General features: G+C 45.0%; 1 long non-coding RNA gene and 1 pseudogene across 1 annotated transcript in view; one reads left to right on the forward strand and one right to left on the reverse strand.

Annotated features, from left to right (window-relative positions):
• Positions 1–14,165, forward strand: part of LOC134909040 (uncharacterized) — a 261,137-nt gene extending 246,972 nt beyond the window's left edge. The window contains exons 3-4 of the long non-coding RNA XR_010175833.1: positions 12,395–13,063; positions 14,040–14,165. This is a non-coding gene — a long non-coding RNA (uncharacterized LOC134909040). The remainder of the gene's footprint in view (positions 1–12,394; positions 13,064–14,039) is intronic.
• Positions 6,112–6,230, reverse strand: LOC134912646 (5S ribosomal RNA; annotated as a pseudogene).
• Positions 14,166–18,726: the final 4,561 nt, after the last annotated feature.

Consider the following 18,726-nt stretch of genomic DNA (forward strand, 5'->3'; position numbering starts at 1 on the left):
GAAATTTCCACGCAAAGTTTCCTTTAAAGCCTAAGAAGTGTCCTGGGGCCACTCCTAAAGGGGGGGGGTGCTGTCACGATCCGGGTATCTGGACGCCATTACTTACCCTTCAGATACCTCCTAAGGCTGGCTCAGCGTTCCAGGACCGGATCCCGCTGTTCCTGAGTTTCCACATGCAGAATGTCAGAGTGGTGATTTCATCAGCCGCGGCCTCCGCTGTGCCCGCGTGGTTAAATGTGCGCTTGTCAGTCTGGCGTCTCCTGTCTCCTGTGGCCGGCGTCGCCATTACTGTTTCAATTCTCACATGGATTACAAACCAAACTTCCCTCCAAGTGTCTGCATGGGCGCAGCCATCTTGGATTTTGTCATCTGATTATTTCCACCAATCTGCTGTCTGTATTGTTGATTTGCATAATTGCCTAGCCAACCCCTTCCTTGCTGCAGGTATAAGTATGCTGTGCCTGAGCAAGGAAGGCGTCAGTGCTTTGGTTGTCTAACCTAGTTCCAGTTTGTCTCTCTCCTGTGGCTGTCTTCCAGGTTCCAGCTCCTGTCTCCAGACTTCTGCTATAGAGACCCGCACCAGCATTCCATCTGCGGTGTAGCCTGACTCTCCGATCCATTCTGGACTCACCTGTTTCCAGCTACAACAATCACCTGCTTCCAGCCCAGCTTCCAGCAGTGTACAGCTTCTCTTAAAGGGCCGGTGTCCTTTCTGCAGTTTACCACTCTCCACCGGTATTATTATTTCACCGCTCTCAAACTCCAAACTTCATTATTATTTCACCGCTCTCAAACAATCACCTGCTTCCAGCCCAGCTTCCAGCAGTGTATAGCTTCTCTTAAAGGGCCGGTGTCCTTTTCTGCAGTTTACCACTCTCCACCGGTATTATTATTTCACCGCTCTCAAACTCCAAACTTCATTATTATTTCATCGCTCTCAAGTTCGTTTATTATTTAACTGGTTCCAGCCAGTATCCACTCCGTACCAACAACAGTCTGGTTCCAGCCAGTATCCACAGCAGCCGTTTTACCTTCAGCAGCCCAGCCTTTCCTGGAACATCAGCTGGTACGATCCTGGGTTCTCTCCATTGCTACAGTCAGGCCTGGTAAGGACTTTACAACTAGAAGATTATAAGAACTGTCTCACACTACCAGTGCCTGTGGCCCTTGCCACCCTGTAGTACCCAGGAATTGTATTTATCCTCTGTTGACTTTTATGTTTCCTTTTACTGCTGCTGTGTTACGGAGTTTGTCATAATAAACATCATTGACTTTTATCCTGGTTGTCGTGGTCACGCCTTCGGGCAGTTATTCTACATGTTACTTACATGTCTAGGGGTCTGATACAACCTCCCAGGTTCCGTTACATCTCAGCCCCTACAACTGAGGCTGCCTCCCGTCAGCTCAGGCCCTCAGTTGTGACATAGATGCGGTAAGTCTTGATAGACGAACGGGACCTGTTGCAGAAGATCCTCGTGAAGGGGTAGAGGCCACGGATTTTCAACCAGCATCTCGAGAAGATCCACGTACCAGGCCCTTCGTGGTCAGTCCGGAGCAATAAGGATTGCTTGAACCTTTTCCCTTTTTATTCTCTTTAGAATTCTTGGGATCAGAGGAAGTGGAGGAAACATGTACACCAGCTGGTAGACCCACGGAGTTGTCAGAGCGTCTACCGCTACTGCTTGTGGGTCTCTTGACCTGGAACAATACCGCTTGAGCTTCTTGTTGAGTCGAGAGGCCATCATGTCGATTTGTGGATATCCCCACCAACGTGTCAACCACCGGAACACCTCCGGGTGGAGGCCCCACTCCCTCGGGTGTAGGTCGTGTCTGTTGAGGAAGTCTGTTTCCCAGTTGTCTACTCCCGGAATGAAGACCGCCGACAACGCCACAGAGTGTTTTTCCGCCCAGAGGAGAATTCTTGACACCTCTGACATTGCTGCTCTGCTTTTTATTCCGCCCTGGCGGTTTATGTACGTTACTGCCATAACATTGTCCGACTGGACTTGAATGGCCTGATTCCAAAGTAGAGATGAGGCCTGCAGAAGGGCGTTGTAGATTGCCCTGAGTTCCAAGATGTTTATCGGAAGGACGACTTCCCGACTTGACCATTTTCCTTGAAACTGCACCCTCTGGGTGACTGCTCCCCAACCTCTGAGGCTTGCATCCATGGTTAGCAGAATCCAATTCTGAATCCCGAACCTCCAACCGTTGATGAGGTTAGACGTCTGTAGCCATCACAGAATGGAGATCCTGGCTCTTGGCGACAGACAGATCCTCTGGTGCATGTGAAGGTGCGATCCGGACCATTTCTCCAACAGATCCAGCTGGAAGGTCCTCGCATGAAAACTTCCATACTGAAGCGCCTCGTAAGAGGCCACCATTTTCCCCAGAAGACGAATACACAGATGCACCGAGATCCGGGTCGGCTTCAGGACAGCCCGAACCATCGACTGGATTACCATAGCCTTCTCCAAGAGAAGGAACACTCTCTGAGACTCTGTGTCCAGTATCATTCCCAGAAAAGGAAGCCTCTGCGTCGGTTCCAGATGAGGTTTCGGTAAGTTCAGAATCCACCCGTGATCCAGGAGTAGTCTGGTTGAGCGACCAATGCTGTCCAACAACCGCTTCCTGGACGGTGCCTTTATCAGAAGATCGTACAGGTACGGAATTATGGGGGTCATTCCGAGTTGATCGCTAGCTGCCGTTGTCTGCAGCACAGCGATCAGGCTGAAAAATCGTCATTTCTGCGCATGCGTATGCACCGCAATGCGCAGGCGCGTCGTACGGGTACAATGAGTGTAACGAACATTCCTGTCGCACGGCCAAACGCAGGAAGATTGACATGAAATGGGCGTTTCTGGGTGTCAACTGACCGTTTTCAGGGAGTGCTTAGAAAAACGCAGGCGTGGCAGAAAAAACGCAGGCGTGGCTGGGCGTTCGCTGGGCGGGTGTGTGACGTCAAAAGCCTTGTTAGAATCAACGCACACGAAGAGTAACTACAGGGCTGGTCTTGTTTTGTACAAAAAGATTTTGAAGGCGCTCTGCTGCACAAGCGTTCGCACTTCTGCAAAGCGAAAATACACTCCCTGGTGGGCGGCGACAGTGCGTTTGTACGGCTGCTAAAAACTACTAGCGAGCGATCAACTCGGAATGACCCCCTATGTTCACTCCCTGTTTGCGGAGTAGAAACATAATCTCTGCCATCACTTTGGTGAACACTCTCGGTGCCGTGGAGAGACCAAATGGCAGGGCCTGGAACTGGTAGTGACAGTCCTGCAGTGCAAACAGCAGATAAGCCTGAAGAGGCGGCCAGATCGGAATGTGAAGGTACGCATCCTTGATATCCAGAGACACTAAGAATTCCCCTTCCCCCAAACCTGAGATCACCGCTCTCAGAGACTCCATCTTGAATTTGAACACTCGTAAGTACGGGTTCAATGATTTGAGGTTCAAAATCGGTCTTAGCGAACCGCCTGGTATCGGTACTACAAACAAGTTGGAATAATGCCCCTTGTTTTGCAGATGAGGTGGAACTGGAACAATGACCTAATTCAGTACCAATTTTTTAATGGCATCCTATAAGGTAATACTTGCCTCTTGCGAAACTGGTAAGCCTGATCTGAAGAATCTGTGAGGTGGGAGCTCCTGAAACTCCAGTCTGTAGCCCTGGGAAATAAGATCTACGACCCAGTGATCCTGGCACGAACCTGTCCAGATGTGACTGAAGAATTTTAGCCGGGCTCCCATTTGACAGAGCTCCAGGCATCATGGTCCACCGTCATGCTGAAGGCTTTGAGGAAGCAGAGCTTGAGCTCTGTTCCTGCGAACCGGCAGTTGCTGGTTTGCGTGGTTTACCTCTAGCGCCTCTGGTAGCTGTAGAAAAACCTCTGGCTTTGCCCTTAAACTTGGCAGTCCGAAAGGACTGTAGATTAGGTCCTGAGTAGGCCTACCTGGCTGGAGGAGCTGCAGAAGGAAGATATGTGGACTTATCCCAGTAGCTTTGGCGATCCATTTGTCTACTTCATCTCCAAATAAGGCCTCTCTTGTGAAGGGTAGGCCTTCCACGCCTTTCCTGGAGTCCGCGTCAACTATCCACTGGCGTAGCCATAAGCCTCTGGGTGCTGACACTGCCATAACAGTGGCACGTGCATTAAGCAAGTCTGTTTCTTTTATGGCTTCCACCTTAAAGTTTGCAGAGTCCTGTATATGTTGCAGGAGTAAAGTAATCTCCCCTTGAGGCAAGGTATCTAACCCCTCAGTTAGGTTCCCGACCATTTGGCGATGGCCTTAGTAATCCACCCACATGCTATAGTGGGTCTCTGGCCACCCCAGCAGCTGTATACAAGGATTTGAGTGAAGTCTCAATTCTACGATCAGCCGTGTCTTTTAGGGAGGCTGCACACAGGACAGGCAATACAATTTTTCGAGACAGCCTGGATACTGATGCATCCACTATCAGTGAATTTTCCCATTTTTTCCTATCCTCAGGAGGAAAAGGAAAAGATGATAGCAACCTTTTAGGGATTTGAAATTTCATATCAGGATTAACCCACGGTTCTTCAAACAGGGTATTTAGGCCCTCATTCCGAGTTGTTTGCAGCAGTTCATCGCATCGCAAACGGCGAAATTCCGCAAACTGCGCATGCGTGAACGTTCAACTGCGCGTGCGCAAAGGGAGCGATACGACGCTTGAGCAAAATTACTAACTGAGAATCTGCTTGTACTACACCACCGAAAACAGGGAGTGACGGAGGCGTGACAGAGGCTCGGCTTCGCTATCTAACGAAATGGGCGTGAAAGTGGGCGGCTAGTTTGGGAGTATGCAACCAGCAGTAGGCGTGTTTTTAGCAGAAATGCGTATCCGATGGTAAAATGTACACAACAAATGTTCGCTATCTTGTCGCAGCCGAGGAGTAATAGGCCCTACACACTGGCCGATTTTCTGAAAGATATGAACGATCTCGTTCATAAATGAACGAGAACTCGTTCATATCTTTCAGTGTGGAGACTCCAGCGATGAACGATGCACGGCCCCGCGCTCGTTCATCGCTGGTCTCCCGTCGGCTGTGCATGCAGGCCAATATGGACGATCTCGTCCATATTTGCCTGCACTTCAATGCAGCCGCGTGACGGGGGGAGTGAAGAAACTTCACTCCCCCCGTCACTGCCCCCCCCCCCCCCGCCGCCGGGTCGCTCGTCGGCCGTATCGGCCGTCGGGCACCTCGGCGGCGCATCGTGATATGTGTAGGGCCCTTAAGTCTGCAGTTACTCAGCACTTGCGAACTACTGTTACAAGTGTGTCTGCCCTAATTAGCAATTATTTTGCCAATGAAATCACCTGTTGTCCAATTACTTGGCAAACACTGCTCTGCCAAAATACTACAAACAGCAATTGTCTGGACACATAACATTTTGATTGTTATCACCTATAAATCTGACACGCTAACAAATAATGCATTATTTATTTTATTTGCAAAATAAACATTGATGTTAAATGCATGTTGTAATTATTTCTTTAATACTAGCAAATGCAATCAAGTGTGAATAAACCAACTTCTAAACTACATCAGCTAAATCTTTGTTTTGTGAGTCTATATTATTCTTTGTTTAAGAAATAAATCTGTAATGTTCTCCTTATCATGTATTTTGTTGGAATATTGTTGTTGACAATGTTTGTTTTGAGAAATTACGGAGAAAAGAAGACTCTTTTGTGGGCGCACTCTTTGACTTGAAATGAATTTTAAATAATGGTCAGAATAGATTAAAAGTGTAAATTTTTAATAATTCAACAAGATTAAGATAACAAGTGGTTCATGAAGAAGATAATGATCAAAGAAGATGATAGTATATTCAGGTAGTACAAAGTACTTGATACACAATGAAAACTAAATTCTGACTGATAGAGGAGATTGAGTGTTTATAAACAAATTGTTTAGATTTTTAAACGGCACGTTCTACCACATTATAACCTGTTCCTTGTCAGTGTCAAATTCAAAATAAATACAACAGTCCAGATGCTGGTTAATCTTATCGATAATAAAGGGTGGAAAGTAAGGTGGCAGTGCGAATCATCTGTCAGTGTTAGACACTATAGGGCTAGACCAATGGGCTCTACTAAACTGAGTATTCCTCAATGGTCGCCCATTTGAGTACTGACCCAGCCCGACACTGATTAGCTTCCAAGATCAGACGGCTTCGGGCGTTTCCAGTGTGGTATGATAGTAGAGGAATTTGAACAATAATTGGAAGCTCTGGAATCACTGATGAGAGTCCACGAAATTACATAGTTATTTAAGACAGATATTAGAGGTAGAGGAAGCCAGATGGATCTGCTGCCAATGTTAGACAGGTGCTTGGCCCTGAATCAATGGTGAGAGTCCACGAAATACAGAGATGAATGAAAATAGATAAAACTGCTGGAGATAGAGATAATATTGAGATTCAGAAATTTGCAAGACACAAAGTGTCAGAGAGCGCAAAACAAAGCCCAAGTACAGAAAGAAATGACAATGTAACCAGCAGGCTGTAAAAAAGTATCCAGCTGCAGGATGTTGAATGTAAGAAGGAGACAATAAAAATGACAGGGGAATATAGCAAATTGGACAGTGGTATATCTTAAAACAGCAAGTGTATAGGGGTTTAAATCAAATCCCAGCGATTATCCTTGTGTATATACAGTAAATAACAAATTAGGATATAGAGTACAAAAATTATTGTGGATGTTCATGTAACTGTAATGCTGGAACAGGTTAGCTGATAACCTGGAAAACCATTGAATTGACTTTAGTCAGACAAAATATTTTATAACATCCAGCATATTAAATGACTGTGCAATAATAGCAGGTCATTAATTACTAATAAATATCTTGTATTCAAAATGATGAAATGCAATTACAAAGATGAAAAAAAGGGGGCTGATATTACCGCGCTGGGTATTGTACTGAAAAGACCCTTACAGTAGTCCTGTGAGGCCGTCCCGTGATTGCAGGTACCGCTGGCTTAGTAGAGACCCCGGTGTCTCGATTGGTGATGGAGGAGAGGGCGCCGGGCGCCGCCGGCCTGGCGGGGACGATCGCAAGTGCGGGAAGCCGTCCACTGAGTGGTCCTGTGAAGCCGTCCCATGATTGCAGGTGCCGCTGGCTTGATGGAGACCCCGTGTCTAGATTGATAAGGGAGGAGAGGGCGCCGGGCGCCGCCGGCCTGGCGGGGACGATCGCAAATGCGGGAAGCCGTCCACTGCTGCAACGGAGACGGAACAGTCAGAGGAGATTCTGAGTACACTGAGGCTGAGGAAAAAACCGTGGCTTCTATCAGTCAGAGAGAAATGGTGTAGTCGGAAGACGCGTTTCACCCGTACACCGGGCTTGGTCACTTCCTGTTGAAGACTGGATCCCGGCGGTGCTTTTAACTGCAGGATAACCTGGATCATCCAATCAGGCGTATATGTGTTGATTAATTAATTGGCTACTGTGATCGACTTATATCCTCCGGATAAATTGCAATTGCTCATAATCAGTTGTTGATTACCAGGAGATGTCGTTGTACATGTAAAAGAAAAAAAAAATTTTAAAAGAAGAAAAAGAAAGGTTTTTAAAACACAACCAAAATTAGTAGTCATAGATATTCTGATATGTAAATTATAGGTAATAACCAAAGAAATGAAGACTGAATTAGATATTAGTGATTGCAGGTGATTAGTTAACTATGCAAACATGTAAGTACTGATAGAATCAACATAATGAGAGCGTGAAAGACGCGGCTTGTTAATAAATTAATTAAGGAATAATAACTTGACTAGGGACCAGGTGCTGGGTTGAAAGAATAGATGTGTAGCCTGATTTGAGGCTGCAAATAATCAGATTACCTTGGACTGTAACTAGGACAGTATGAAAATTAATTAATGGAACGAGTGCTGTGGAGTGCCCTGGTAAATGATAATAGGGGATTGGGTTAATGAAACTATATTATGTTATGCCTAGGTAAATGAACTGATTAAGAATAATACTGGAGAATAAATTTGAAAAAATAGGTGGTACATATGACACAATCAGTTCATACCTAATTAGGATTGGCATTATTCTGAAGCAAAGAGTAGTAAACACAGTTTAGATCTGTGACTGGTGAACTTAAGGGAACCATTTTAATGTTCCCCTGAGGGAGCTGGATGTGTCAGCTCATAATAGGTACCTATGTATTGATGGTAAAGGAATCTGGGAGGAATGAGGGGGAAGGGGGGTAGTATGGGTTAGAAAAGGGGGTGGCAGGGAGAGGGGGAAAAGGACAAGCGGAGGAGAGGATGGAAGGGGTGATGGACTATTGCCAAGAAATGAAGGTTAAGGTTGCTTGCAGTATGGTGAACAGGGCGAGGGTTGACAGTGAGCGCTGGGGGGATGAGAAATGGGTAAAGCAGAGTGCAGTGAGGAGAAAAGTGGAGAGTGCATATGTAGCTGGGGTATAGTGGGGTATGAAGTTATATTGTCAAATATATGTTGAAATGATAGTGGTATTGCAGGGGTTAGGAGGGGGGGGAAAGGGGAAAAAAAGTGTGTAGGAGTGAATGGGATTGTGTGGTAGTGCTATGGGATGGTCAGGTGAGAGTAAGATAGATGTACTGTGGAGTCGTGTGCAGATTCATTGGAAATAATGATGTAAGGTTAACGAGTAAGAACATGTTGTTTGGTAATGTGAGTATCATAGAAATACACTATAGTTGATGTACTCGTTTAGTCCTAAAGGTTTAAGCCCTCCCAGCTTAAAGGTCCATTCACTTTCTTTCTTAATGAGTTCCTTACTTAGGTCACCCCCACGTATGCCTAAGTGAACTCTATCCAAGCCAAATGCCCGCATTTCACATGGAGAATCATGGTGATGAGCATGGAAATGTCTGGCTACCGATGTCAATTTTTTGCCTTTCTGAAGATCGGATGAGGCATTCCTGATAGTACCCATGTGTTCCAAGATTCGGGTTTTGAATTTCCTCGTGGTCATGCCGATATAACGTTGATTGCAGCTGCAAATTAAACAGTAGATCATTCCTTCTGTGTTGCAATTAAAGAAATGTCGTATTTGAATGTCACGTCCTAATCTATCTGTTACTTTGTCTGTAATCTGGATCTGAGGACAGGCTTTACACTGTCCACAGGGAAAGGACCCAGTGGTATTGCTGGTTTTCATGGGATTACGTGTAAAGTGGCTCTGAACGAGCATATCCTTCACGTTGTTCGCTCGCCTCCAGCTAATTTGGAGCGTAGAATCCAAAAAGGGTGCCAGATCTGCATCAAGATGTAGAACCGGTAGATGTTTATGAATTGCATTTTTTATCTGGCGCCATTCTGGACAGAAGGTACCTACAAAGCGGATTGTGGCTTCATCCTTATCATCCTTTGGTTTGTCTTGGAAAATTAAGGCATCTCGGTTAGTTTTGAGAACAGCTTTCTGAGCTCTCTTCAAGGAACGTTTGCTGTACCCCCGTACTTGGAGTCTGTTCGCAAGTTCCTGACTTTTCTGTTTGTATATGTTGTCTTCTGTACAGTTGCGTCTGAGTCTGAGAAATTCCCCTTTGGGAATATTCTCGACAGTGGGCGGAAAGTGTGAGCTAGTCTGATACAAGATACTGTTGGTTGCTGTTTCTTTACGATAGAGCTCAGTGGCCAGGGTTCCATTGGCACTTTTGTAGATGTTAAGATCTAAAAAGGAAACCTTTTCTTTGCTTATGGTATGGTTCAAAAAAATATTAAGATTGTTGTCATTCAGTAAATTGATGAAATCATATAGGAGTTGCTCATCACTGTCCCAGATCACAAGAATATCATCTATGAATCTGAGCCAGTTTAAAATATGTTGTGTGTATTTCTGATTCTCGTCACTGAACACAATGGTTTGTTCCCACCAGCCGAGAAACAGATTAGCATACGTGGGAGCACAGGCCGCTCCCATCGCTGTCCCTCGAATTTGCTGAAAAAATTGATCACCAAATGTAAAGAAGTTCTTGTTCAGTACAAAGTTTAACATTTCGCAAAGAAAGTCATTAAAGTCATTTTTTTCTTTCATGTCCAGAAAGAACTTAGTTGCTTGTACACCTTGTTGATGAGAGATGCTACTGTATAGGGCCTCAACATCCAAGGTAACCAAAATACAATCTTTATCTACACAGATGTCATGTAATTTGCGTAGTAAGTCGGATGTATCTCTCAGATAAGAGGGTAGTGTTAAGACATGTTCCCTGAGATGTAGGTCCAAGAATTTGCTAGGTATCTCCAATAATCCCCCGTTTCCCGAGACAATGGGTCTACCTGGTGGTTTTTTGATATTCTTGTGTACCTTTGGTAAAAGATAAAATGTGGGTACTTTGGGATTGGAAACTGTGAGATATTTAACTTCTTGTTGTGTAATGGTTCCTAAGGCTGATGCTTCTTCAATCATGTGCATATACTGTCTATGAAATTTGACTGTCGGATTGAGTGGTAATCAATAGTTGTCTTCGGGCTTCTTCCTCATACATAGAGACCGGCCAAATCACAATATTGCTCCCTTTATCTGAGGGCTTGAGAACTATGTCCCGCCATGACTGAATTTCTTTGAGAGCAAGTTTCTCTCTATATTTAAGGTTCTTCGTGTAGCATCTTTTATTGGGGTTCATTTCGATCTCATCGAATTCTCTCGATACCAGATCCAAGAAGACCTTAATCTCAGGACTGTTGTTGTCCGGTGGAAAAAATGTCGACTTAGCCTTACACGTAGGTCTGGTATTGGGTATCGGTAATGTGTTTGAGGATGATTCTATGTATAGTTCCTCCAGGGTCTGGATTGCTGTTATTTCTTCTTCCGATAGAGATGTAAGAAGGGATGTTGAGGTAGATGGTTCCTCCTGTGTATAGGTAGTCCGCATTGGTCCACTAATCATAGATGATGAGGTAGAAGGTTCCTCCAATGTGGGGGTAGTTGGAGTTGGTCCACTGATCATAGATGGTGGGGTATCCATCATATCCTTGTTCCTGAATTTAGCAAAAAAAAATTTTTGGCAACATTTTTTTTTTTTTTTAATAATAATTTTTTTTTTAATAATAATTTTTTTTATATAATAATAATTTTTAATAATAATTTTTTAATAATTTACGACCATTTTTGGTAATTTATTATACATTTTACATAGGTAAATTGTGTTAATATTTTTTTTGTTTTTCTTTTTGTTTTGGCTTGTGCATCTGTTTACATTACAAATGACACAACATATGCTCCTAAATGTTGAGAACTTTGTGACTTTGTGCAGCTGATTGTTATTGAAAAATGTGGTGAGTACACAGATTGTTACAATTACTTTTCAATAAGTGTGTGTGTGTGTGTATGTGAGTGTGTGTGAGTGTGATTGTGAGTGTGTTTGTGTGTGTGTGTGTATGTGAGTGTGTGTGTGAGTGTGAGTGTATGTGTTTTTTTTTTCTTCCGCTGGTGCGAATTACCGCTAATGCGAACTGTACCCACTGTGTTTCACATTAATGCACACATATCAATAAAGTTTATTACAGATGACACCATCAATTGACAACCAATCAAATGGCAGCATACACTATAAATATATGCCCATGTATGGAAAACGCCATTGGCACCATGCGCGCAGCTGCTTTTACCCGACAGGAGCTGCGCCTGCTGGCCGCGGTAATGGACCGCCACGTAGGCCGCGTAGGGCCCTTTATCCCAAATAGGGTAAAGCGCGAAGCCTACGCGGAGGTCCGCTGTTTTATTGCGAACCCACGCCTGGAGCAGGAGGAGCATTATCCAACTAGAGATGCGCTGGAGCGACCTCCGCAGGCGCACGCCGGACCTGTTGGCGGAGATACACCAACAAATCCGCAATAGACGAAGACGCAGTAAGTTTCACATTACATTAAATAACACTGAGATTGTTAGCAGAATCTTTTAATGTACAGACTGCATATTTTCACTAATGTTATATAGTGTGTAAATTAGCAGACTGTCAATGTACTATTGTAGAACAAACATGACACAGTATGTGTGGTTATGGCAAGCAGTACTGACTGTGTTAGAAAGTGCTTCTTAAAAAGTGAATGTTGTTGTACTGAGTTGATACACAGGCTGTCGAATGAACCCAATAACTTGCTCTATGGGGTAAATTTACTAAGGTGGGATTTTTTTAGAACTGGTGATGTTGCTTATAGCAACCAATCAGATGCTTTCTATTATCTTCTAGAAGCAGCTTAATAAATGTTACGTAGAATCAGATTGGTTGCTATGGGCAACATCACCAGTTTCAAAAATATAAAAACTTAGTAATTTTACCCCTGTGTCTTTAACATGGGACAGAACAGTGTAATAGAAAAATGCTGTTGTTATAATTTTTAAAGCCACAACCTAAATATTACATATGTCATTCTAGAGCAAGCACAACGGCAAGCTGCTGCTGGAAGCCCGGACCAATCCCCTTCTCAGCCCCCCTCCCCTTCTGTGGCCCAATCCCCCTCTCCTTCCCAATCCCCTTCTCAGCCCCCCTCCCCTTCTGTGGCCCAATCCCCCTCTCCTTCCCAATCCCCTTCTCTGCCCCCCTCCCCTTCTGTGGCCCAATCCCCCTCTCCTTCCCAATCCCCTTCTCTGCCCCCCTCCCCTTCTGTGGCCCAATCCCCCTCTCCTTCCCCCTCCCCTTCTCTGCCCCCCTCCCCCTCTCTTTACCAATACCCCTCTCTGTCCCCCTCCCCCTCTGTAGGCCAAACCACCACTCCGCCCACCTCCCCCTCTCTTTCCCATTCCCCCTCTCTGGCCCCCTCCCCCTCTGTGGCCCAAACACCCTCTCCGCCCCCCTCCCCCTCTCAATCAGACCCACCCTCTGTAAACACCTCCCCATTCCATCCTCCTTCCCCAATCCCTCCTCCTTCCCCAATCCATCCTCCTTCCCCCATCCAGCCTCCTTCCCCAATCCCTCCTACTTCCCCAATCCATCCTCCTTCCCCCATCCAGCCTCCTTCCCCCATCCAGCCTCCTTCCCCACCCAGTGAATGGGCAGCAGAAGCCCCTGCGGATCTTCAGGGTACTGCGCATGTGGCAGATGAGAGTAAGTTTTTACATATTTAAAATGTATTTGTTACCTACTTAAACTTCAAATTCCAATACATGCAGTGTTGTACTGTGGCAAATCTTGGCCCAAGGAAAAATGTTTGTGTTCTTCATCATGGTATGGATGTTGCATTTACATTTGTGTGAGTATCATTAGATGTACAGTGTCTATGTCTGCAATGTTTAGGGTGTCCACTCTAGGTCGACACTCATTAGGTCGACAGGGTTGCCAGGATAACAGGGTTTATATGTGCTAGGTTGTCAGTGAAACAGTTAGACCTGAGTGGAGTTTAGTATGTTGTTGGTCTTTTACACTTGTGCCTGGGTATTCCTAATATTTGCACATTCAACTCGCATGCTTCACTTTGTTAGCCAGGCTAAGGACACAATGATTTGTGTTGGGAAAGTTACACTCAAAAAATGATTATTTAAAAAAACAAAAACCTGTTTCACCTTATGTAGTAAGGCAGGCTTTCAGGGAGTGTGGGCATGCTAGGATATGTTGTCCTTCTGAAGATGTTGATATGCAGTGTGATGATGCAGGGCAAACACCAAAAAAGACAAGTCTGCTTCACTACAGATGTGAATGAATCCCAGCATGGGGTTACATTTACTAAGATGGGAGTTTTATTCAAGATGGAATGTTGCCCATAGCAACCAATCATATTCAACGTCTCATTTATTTAGCACCTTCTAGAAGATATGTGGAATCTGATTGGTTGCTATGGGCAACGTCCCATCTTAAATAGAACTCCCATCTTAGTAAATGTACATCATGGTGTGGTACACTTTGTAAATTTTTAATTTAACAATAAAAAACATTGCTGAGCATGCTTGTGTGTTGGTATGCTACTGTTTTAACATTCAAACATCCATGATGTAGTCCCTTTGCCATTTAAGTCTGCTTTGTGGCTTGCTTGTGTAATAGGTAATAGGAGTAAGTTTTTTATTTTTATTTTTGCTGTTCATTTCAGATGGTGCAGTTGGAGATCCCACAAGCCTGTCTGGCATCCTTGCTAGCCTAAAGGCAAATTTGCAGGCCATGCTGGCCGATGTTGACCGGCTGCAACAATTTTTTTAATTTAAAACTATTTTTTATTTGTTACAGAAAAAAAAACCAATATGTTCAAAAATAAAAAAAATTGTTTACAGTTAAGCTGTTGTTGTGTTTTTTAATGCAATAAAGGAACCGAATATTGCCTAGAAGAAATTGGTTACCTTACAAAAATCACACATCAAACTTATGATTATTAATCTTATTATTTACAAACAAACAAAAAAATTATGTCAGTTAGGAGCTTATTGTTTAGAAAAACATGTAAACACATATATTCACACACTACACCTTCACACAAAAAAATGCTATTTAACATTAGCCCAGGCACAGTTTACACATCTATTTCACTTATTTATAAACAATCATGGCAATGGCCAATTATGCCTACAAAGTGTTCTGTAGGTATTCTTTGAAGACTTAATTGGTCATGACCACAATCATTCATTACACTAATTGGATTCGTAATTGAGGAAGGCTTGTTGAGTTTGAATTGAAAGGTGTAATTTAACTTGAAAAAAACCCCATTGCTGTGCGTTTTTCTGCAAAAGCATGTGCAATGTTAAGAAGAATGTGTAAATCTACGAGAAGTTTGTATTTTTACGATGCGGTTTATGGTAATGCGATGGGTTCACATTAGTGCGATGGCATTTGCCATACGCCTACTTTGTGTAATACTGTGTAGGACGTCGCAAAAATACGTTGCAGGCAGATATTCGCTATTATGCAACATGTTCGCAATTTTTCGAATACCTTGTGCGAACGAAAAAATTAGCGAACAACTCGGAATGACCACCTTAGTTCCTTTGACACAGGAAACATGGCTGAGGATTTCTCTTTTCTATTAAAATAAGATTCCTCATACCCCTTTTTCACTAGCTCTAAAAACACGGGTAAATGCACAGGGGCGCGCATTTACCCGTGTTTTTTCCTAGTGGAAACGGCCCCCCCTGCAAATTCCCGGATCAAGTGATCCGGGAATCCTACCTGGGTAGCTTACCGGGTTGAACACGTGTTCAACCCGGTAAGCTGTGTACTGTAAACGGAAGCCGTGTCGATGCGACACGGCTCCCGTTCACAGTGTATGGAAGGGCGGCGCTGGAAGATCATGTGATCTCCCAGCGCCGCCCCTGCCTCGTCAGCAGCAGCGTCACCAACCCGGCAATATGCCGGGTTTGTGAGTGTAGTGTAGAAGGGGGCTGTAGCACGGGTCGCAGCCGTGTCAGGCACCCGGCTGCGACCCGTGCTACAAGTGGAAAAGGGGTATCAGTCTCCTCTGTCACCTTATCAGGGATTTGCAGAACTTCTCTGATAGCCTCTATGAGAGCCTCTATTCCCTGTGACAGAGTAGCGTCCCCCACCTCTGAGTCCACCTCCTCCTCCTCCATGTCTGACCCTTCATTATCAGAGTCAGACAGCAGGATATGGGCCAAAGTACGTTTCTGCGGCCAAATAGCAGGGGACTGAGACACAGGTTTGGGTACTGAGTCTCTTTTCATAAACTCAGTCATCGATTGTCTTAAGTATTGCGTCTCTTTCTCATTGCGGGACAATTTAGTAGAAATATTGGAAATCATTCCCTTAATGGCATGCCCCGCTAGCCTAGGAAGGTACACTGCACTGAGTACACAGTAGTGAACCCCCTGGAGAAGAGGAACACTGCCTTACATGAAACACTCTTTGCCTGACATACTGTAACAGTGACAGCACGCACACACAGGAAAAGGTTAAATGCACAATTAACCCACAAAGAGCCCTTCCAGGGAGGCACAGAGATAGTATGGAGCCAGCACACGGTGCCCTTACTGCTAATGCCAAGCTTAGCCGGGTCGCAGACTAAGTACCCAGATTGGGGATTTAGTACACTAATAATCGCTCCCCCCTGCTATTACCCCCTGGTACCGCTGAGGTAATCTGGAGTCTCTCCGGAGGAGCTGTGCATCCCTGTCAGTCAGCGTCTGTGTCCACTGCAGAGGGAGAATGGCGCTGGTGAGCTGCTGGATCCACTCATAGTGAAGCCCCGCCCCTTCAATGGCGCGCGGTGTTCCCACTCTTTTTTATACTGGCTGAGGTAATTTTGTGTCTAAAATGGAGTCAGCCCCTTTTTAAGTCTGTAATGCCAGTCTGGGTACTTTGTACACATATAGTGTACTGAGACTCAGTTCGCCCCCTCAGAAGCTGTGCGTCTACACAGTGTACTGAGTCTGGAGACCCAGCCGCCTCATGTAGAAGCCGTGCGTCTCCGTAACCTCATGCTGCCATAATGGCCGGTGACCTGCTAACCGGGACGACGGCTTAGTACTCACCACTCTTCTTTTTTCTGGCTCTGTTAGGGGTGGCGGCGTGCTGCGGGAATGTACGATTGCCATGGTGGGGCTTGCAAATAGTTCCCTCAGGAGCTAGTGTCCTTTCAGCAGGGAACGGGACCATTAACCCTTCAAGAGGTTGAACCATTCTTCCCCCTAAGTCCCACGAAGCAGGCAGGCTGGTGCCATCCAGTCCTGCCTGAAAATAACAAACAGATAAAATAAATGCAGAAAACTGTTCAGGAGCTTCCAGCAACGTGACCGGCTCCTCCGGGCACATTTTCTAAACTGAGTCTGGTGGGAGAGGCATAGAGGGAGGAGCCAGCCCACACTATCAATTTCTTAAAGTGCCCAAGGTTCCTAGTGGACCCGTCTATACCCCATGGTACTAAATGGATTCCCAGTATCTCCAAGGAAGTAAGAGAAAATACAGACAAGGTCAAATACCAACATTTAAAATGTCGACAGGTCAAAACGATGACACAATTTATTTTTATTTGTGTTTATGTCGACATAGGTCGATATGGACACCATATAAGTGTATTGCGTGCTTCGCTGCGCTCGGCACACTATTATATTCCACCTCCAGGTCCACTTTTATGGTAAAGTATGAACCATCTTGGTTTCAATTAAAAACTCATGAAAAACTCATGTCGACTTTTTGACCTGTCGACATTTTAAATGTCAGTATTTTGACCTTGTCGGCATTTTAAATGACAGGATTTTGCCCATGTCGGGATTTTTACCTTGTCAGGATTTTGACCATCGGTCAATGGTTGTCGGTATTTTGACCGTCGGGATTTTGATTGTAGGTAAATTGACCGCATCCCGATGAATCAGCCATTACTTTGAACAGGGAACCATATGCAGAAAATGGCCTGTTATGCAAGTAGTTTGCATGTTAGAGGCGCACCTGCCAATTACAGTATCTGTATCCTGGGTTTGATAGTTGTCATCATCATCAACAGGTGGTGCAAATGATATTACTGCTATCAGGGATATCTCTTGCATTTGACAAATAATGCTGCTGAACCACGCTGCCAGTGAGAAATCCACTGCAAGAGAGCACCAGACTGCTAAAACTGCCACAATAAGGAATATTGATTTTCAGGGACGCAACACCAATGGTAATAAATAGACCCCTACAGGGAAGGGGTTCACTACGATATGCCGGCGGTCGGGCTCCCGGCGACCAGCATACCGGCGCCGGGAGCCCGACTGCCGGCTTACCGGCAGTGTGACGTGCGCAAATGAGCCCCTTGCGGGCTCGCTGCGCTCGCCACGCTACGGGCACGGTTTTCTCCCTCCAGGGGGGTCATGGACCCCCACGAGGGAGAATAAGTGTCGGTATACTGTGCGCCGGGATCCCGTCAGTCGGCATACTGAAGACCACCCCAGGGAAGATGTGCTGTACTAATCCTTAGAGAGTGATAAAAGGGATAAAGTACCAGCCAATCAGCTCCTAACTTCTTTGTTACAGGATGTGTTTGAAAAATGACAGGAGCTGATTGATTGGTAGTTTATCTCTCTCCACTTTATAACTCTTCAAGTCTTAATACCAGTGGAGGATTTACCACAAGGTAACCAAAGCGGCTGCTTAGAGCCCTTTTGGCCCCAGGGTGCCTGTCGACAAGGCTCTATAAAGGGCATTTCTGGCAGACCACAAGCTTCTCGAAATTGTCTGAGATCTTGGCTGGCTGAATACTCCCCGCAGCCTGTCAGTGATTGGACAGCTGTTGGACCCCCGGCTCCAGCGCATGCCTGTGTCTCCAGTCCTGCAGTACTGTGCATGTGACCAGTCATGACATACGTGTGTATGACGTCAGATGCTTAGAGAGAGGAGCCGGGATGTGCACAGAAAAAAACATGAGGTCTTCCAGTGAACTTTATTACAGTATTTTTTTACATTTTATACGACATCCACCTATGACAGTGTCTAATATCTGCTGCAATCAGGGCGGGGGAGAGGCACACTAGTAATATATCAATATGCTATCATACTCTATTTTAAGTACTACTGTGTATGGGAGTAGTTGCCTGCTACAGTCAGTGGGGCACTGATATATAATCAATAAGGTCACACTGACTGAGGGGTGTAATAATGGAAATTATAAGGGATGGGGAACCTGTTATGCTACTACCAGTAAGGGGAGGGGGGTGCTCATATTCTGTATATGATGCAGTCAACACTAACCTGTAATTGGGTGTAATAATAAGTATTATAAGATATGGAAGCCTGCACTATATTATATATAGTGAACAGCCTGCAGTATATTATATATAGTGAACTCACCACCACCG

The sequence above is a fragment of the Pseudophryne corroboree genome, chromosome 4 (genome assembly GCF_028390025.1).
Source record: "Pseudophryne corroboree isolate aPseCor3 chromosome 4, aPseCor3.hap2, whole genome shotgun sequence".
NCBI classification, from domain to species: domain Eukaryota; kingdom Metazoa; phylum Chordata; class Amphibia; order Anura; family Myobatrachidae; genus Pseudophryne; species Pseudophryne corroboree.